This window comes from Uloborus diversus, chromosome 3, assembly GCF_026930045.1.
Source record: "Uloborus diversus isolate 005 chromosome 3, Udiv.v.3.1, whole genome shotgun sequence".
NCBI classification, from domain to species: domain Eukaryota; kingdom Metazoa; phylum Arthropoda; class Arachnida; order Araneae; family Uloboridae; genus Uloborus; species Uloborus diversus.
The window spans coordinates 141,772,939-141,778,858 of NC_072733.1; positions in this window are offsets into that span (position 1 = coordinate 141,772,939).

The window sequence follows — 5,920 nt, forward strand, 5'->3', positions numbered from 1 at the left end:
AGCTGTCAAAAAAGGAGAAGCATAACTACACCCTATACAAATTGTACGTAGTAAGATCCAAAAGTTCGGGGACAAGCTGTATAAAACCTTACCCAGAATTGTTCATATTACCGAAGCACATTCACCTGCAAAAGGACTCCTTGAGGAATTATGTACTTCTGCCAGTGTTCATATAACTTTTGGAATCACTCCTGGGAGCCATTTTTCGCTACCTTCTTATGATGCAGCTTTATCTTCTCCTGACGGAAGAAAGCGGCGTCCATGCAAATGTCTTTTTGCTGGGAACAGGTAAAAGTCACATGGAGCTAAGTCCGATGAAATCTTATGTATTTGTTTGTCATATCAGAGTATTGACCAATCGAACCGTGCATCCTCAACATGAAAGTTGCCTTCGTCCCCACGATGAAGTTAAAGTAACAGCGCAAGAGGCCTTTTAAGAGGTTGCGAAAAATGTCTTCCAGGAGTGCTTCTAAAAGCTATACGAATGTTGGCAGAAGTGCATAGTCGTCCAAGGCTATTTTGTAGATAATTGTGCTTCGGTAATGTGAACTATTCAGGGTAAGGTTTTATACAACTTGTCCTCGAGCTTTCAGATCATACTACGTACGTATGAGTTTTCAACTTACTATTTCATAACGTTTTTGAGTGAAGAAAGTTTATGCGCATGAAGACATCACAAGGGAATTTGCGATAATTAACTCAGGAGGCGTTCAAAATGGATATTTTGGTCATCTATATGTTCTTAGGTACATATGCATGTACAGATGTGCCGAAAAAACTTGTGAAGTTTAAATTGGGTGATCGTAAAATAGAAATTTAGGTCAAGAAATTTGATTTTTTTTTTTTTTTTTTGTGATTACGATAACTTATTCGTAGAAAGGAAGTTAAGTGAAATGAATCAATGATCCTTTAAATCCCTGATAATCTTATCAATTTATTTCTGTTTGATTTTTTTTTTTTTTTTTTTTTTTTGCCATCGGCCATCGGCAATCGGCCATTCGAAGGAAAACAATCGGCCGTCTTTGAACAATCGGCATCGGCCCATCGGCCAAAAAATGCCATCGGTCGAGCCCTACCCCTTACCCATCTTACTATTTTCAAGCAATTCCCCATAAAAATGTTTAATTTTTTATGCAAGAAAATTATATAAATAATTATTTGTACAATATACGTATTGATTTTTGTTTCTCTGAATTTTTTTAAGCTTGAACTTTGTACACTCTTGCCCGGAAATATCATGGGTATTAGAAATAGGAGACATAGGCTGAGCCTGTTATTTTGAGGGTTGCACGCGGGAAGGGGTTAATTTCATAAAATGCCTAGCGTTAGTTTATTTTTTATTTGATCACATCTTTCACTTGTCTCAGCTTAAACTGATTTGTTTAAATTATTGTGTGTTAAGATATTGTCTCTGCCACGGAAAAACACAAATGTGAAGAAAGTTACTTTTTGGAAAAATGTCTTTAAAGGTCTGATTATGTATTAAAAAAATCAGGGTTTTCAAGTATGAGATTGATTACTCTAGACTACTTAGGCATGACTTTCAGATTTGTGCTTTAAGAATACTGTTTAAGAATTCATTTAAGTGAAAACGCCCAAATTGTTAGATTTGTGGTTTTGGCATATGGTGTCAGTGATTCGTACCCAATTTGGTTCTCGCGAATGTTTAGTATTTCTATGTTGACCTTAATATATTGTTACGATTATGTCGAAAATTAATGGTGATATTTTAATTACAAAGTCTTTTTTTTATTGCATGCTCGTGATTCATGTGATTTAAAAATTTTATTTTGCAGCATGCTGCATTTTTATTACATCAGTTTTTTTTTTTTTTGCCTTAAATCTAAAAAAAAATGCTCAAAATTTCACTTATTGCATAAAGTTTTTTTTTTTTAAACCAATTTTTCTTAATTTTCTTTTATGTAGCTTATAGTGGCCTTTGTTTGTATCATGGCATATAATTTGCAGTGTATAAAATTTTTTCATTGTATCATATTACTTATCCAAATTCACCTGGGGGAGGGGGGACGTCCTGTGTAATTTGTTTAGGGTCATTTTCGCTCATATCTTCAACCTGTGCATACTTCCTTGCATCTAACATAAAGTGATGTAGTGTTGATGGATATTTTGGCCTAAATCAATACAAAATTTAATTTTATTCCGCGAGTGTTATTGTTCTGAAGTAATTCAAATCTGATATATGAGTAAAACACAATTTAGAGACATGGTTTATCTTATTATACTGGTTAGGGCATTTCCTCTAGATTCTCATAGAAATTACAGTTTAGCATATGTGTGCAGGGCTTTAAACTGGAGCGAGTTCTACTCTTGAAACTTCAAAATAATAATGATAAATAAATTGATAAAAAGAAAAAAATATTGTCAATTTTTTTTTTTTTTTTTAGATTATAAGATTTTATCTGATATTGAGATTTTGAACTGAAAAATAGAATGAGTATCAATTTTGAAAGAGAATCCAGAAATTGTCTTACAAAATATAGTGTCTCAAGAAAGTAATTGGAAAATTTCTTTTGAAATGGGCCAAGGTACTATCATCCCCTCACACTATGCCTCTTAAGAGAACGCTTATCAATGATGGCTCCCTGTATTTACCTGTTAAGTGAAAGAAAACTAAAAAAATCGACACTGATTGAATGATTTGTTTCACTTCTTTATCAAAATAGTGGCTGGCAGTGCTGGGATTCAAATAAAAAACTTTTTCATCAAAAGTATTAACATGAACTGAAGGCTGGTTAATGCAATGGTTCAATCTAATCAGATTCCACTTATGTTAAGGATATCTGTTGTCTTGTTTTTCATCAAAGCACATTTTTGATAGTTCCATTTTTTTCTATTTATAGTAAAAAGTAATTGTGATAGATGGTTTTCCCATTTTTTTATTTGATAGTGCTGCTTTCCAAGCAGCATCGTCTTGATGGAAATACTCCACTTTTAAATTTGTTTTGAATCTGTTATTTCTTGCATTTAAAAAATTCATAATTTTTATCTGTTCAAAACATTTTTACTTTTACTTCTATCATTTTAATTATAAGTTTAAAGTCTTTTGGGTAAAACATCAAAATGTAAACTTTTGTGATATGCAAAACAGCATAGTTAGCTTTTTATTTAGTGTACTGTACACTGAGTCTGTTTTTTTTTTTTCTTTTGAGTTGTATGTTACATCGTGTTGACCTTAATAATCATGTGTAAAAAGATATTTGTACAGCAACGACAAAGACTAAGATTCTAGTATCGTGTTTTATATTTATTAAAATACAATTTACTCTTTTTTATCTTTCTTTTCATTTTTCAAAACTTACATCGTTTTAATAAATAGCAAATATATTTTGCAGTTCACAGTATTTAACAAATTTCTTGGAGCTGGATTGTCTTAAAAGGAAGTACTACTACTACAAGAAAAGTATTATTAAATGTATATACACTATATCACCAAAAGTATTGGGACATTTTCAAAAATTCTTTTTTACAGCTTCCTCAAGACATTAAAGACCGATGGTTCTGTCACTTTTGTTACATGAAAGCTGTACTCTAGCTGTTATTTTCCAATAAATATTTAAACACCTATGCATTTAGGAGACCAGCAACAAATTTAGAAAACAAAAAATGTATTCGATCATCGTTCATTGTAAATAGCTGGGAATAAGCTAAAAATTTCAGAAATAAATTTACTTACTATCTAGATTCAATTTTTACATTTTCGTGAACTTGTCACTTATATTCGCGAAGATATAAGCATTTCTATTTAAAATATCAATTTTGGCTCGCAGATTTTTGGCTCATTACAAGCCGAGTTTTCCGTCAACCGCTACTAAACTTTCAGAATATTTGACAGCATACAGGAGAAACATAATACTACAATTTGAAATTAAAATATTGAAAATTTGATGAAATATAAACGTTATAAAGCAATTTTTCGCTGCATTTGTTGGAAAGATGGCAATTTATAACTTTCATAATTCAAATCCCGAGTAACCCTCCAACTCATAATGAAATTCTAATTCGAAATTTTAAAAACTTGGAAAGATATCGGCAATCTAATAAGTCAAGTTTTAATAATCTGTAAATAGTTGACGAATCGTGAGGGAACGTTCGCAAATAATATGTTATATCATGAATGACACCGAACGATTGCTGGCATTTGCAAACGACCCCTTACAATTTCTTATTTCTTGAGAAATTCTTAAAAATGTGAATTTTATGAAAGTGTCCTAATACTTTTGGTGATATAGTGTACAAATGCAAAATTTTAGCAGTGATTTTTTTTTTTTTTTTTTCCAAGATAAACTTTTATTTTAACGTGTTTAAAAATAATTTTTGATTTTTCGATATATTTTGCTTGCTTTTTTTTTTTTTTCAACCTTGCATGTGTTGAAAAGTACAGATATTTTCTTCTCCCCCCCCCCTCTTATGCCAAATTAGTTGATCATGTTTACGCTTCCTTAATTTTCAAAATATATGCTACATAAGTTTCAGATAAGCTTGAGTCATGTAAATGTCCTGATTCAGATTTTTCATTTTTTTAAATACTATGTCTACTGGATAATATTATTGCCTGTATCTGACGAATCAGACGTTGTGATTTCCTTAATATAATTTACGAACTTCACAGTGAAATCACTTAGTCTGTTGTTTCGGTACAGCTGAGTTGAATTTATTTTTACTTTGTGATAAATTGTCTCAAAAAATTTTGAATCTTATTGATTTCTCTCAGTTTTGTATTGCGAATTTTCTTCGTCATATTAATACTTCGAGCACATTTGATTTTTTTGTATGTAAAAGCATGTTTGTATTTTATTTAGAAATATTTGTGATAAATTTGCTGGCCTGCAACTATTGTCTGTATATACATGCGAACACAAAGTTTAAAAAAAGATGTCTGTTTTTAGGTGTTTGTCACCTTATTTTATAAATTTTGAAGAGGGTGTACATATTTTCTTTTTTTGTGTGTGTATGTATACACACAATATCCATACATGCCGTTTTAAGGCATTCGTTTTCTTTGTAAATAGCGATTGAAATAATAAAAATATTGATTCTTAATTGTTTGGGGGTTTTTTTTATATAACAATTATAAAAAACATTGTTGTCGACTTTTTAAAAAATTTTACTTGAGTCATTCCACATCAACTGACCAAATTTTTCATATCGATACCAAATCCTGAGGATCTAAGATCTCCGAAAAATGTGATCCAAAATGGCGGATCAGCTTTTTGTGCCAAATTACAAACTTTAGACTAAGTTTACAGAAAATTTTATTACACTGGAAGACTGAAATTTTAGGCGCTTAAAGTACGTTTGACCGTTAATATATTCAAGTCTTTTTGTGAATTTGAGCCCGTTAGATTTTGTGTAGAATGCGCGTGAACTTGTGAAAAAAGCGCGATAGGGAAAATTTTTCCTGGATTTTAAGTTGTCATAAAATTTGAACAAAAACTATTCAAAAAGCTCATGCTTCGTGATTGTATTGTAAAAATACTTGTTTTTAAATGGGTTACAGTTGCAGAGCTTACATATCTATTTACTAAAAGATATTGACATCCAAAGTGGCTATCAATATCGTTCAAGTGAAAAATAGCCTTTTCAAAGCACTATAGCTCAAGTTTGGTCACCTCGCATCTTTTCGTTAAAACCATTAGAAAGAACAGATTTCTTCCTTTCAAAATATATTTTTTCTTCGATGGTGTTCTTTCGTTTAAGGAGAAAAAAAATCACCTTAAAATTTGGAATGTCGTAACGAATTGCGATGTTTAAGAGCAGGTTGCGGACAATTTTATCACACTGGAAACTTGAAATTTTTGGGGCTTAAAGTACTTTCGGTTGTTAAAATGTTCTAGAACTCGAATGAATTTGAGTTCATGACCTTTTATGTCGCACGCATGCAAAGTCGCAAGAAAAACGC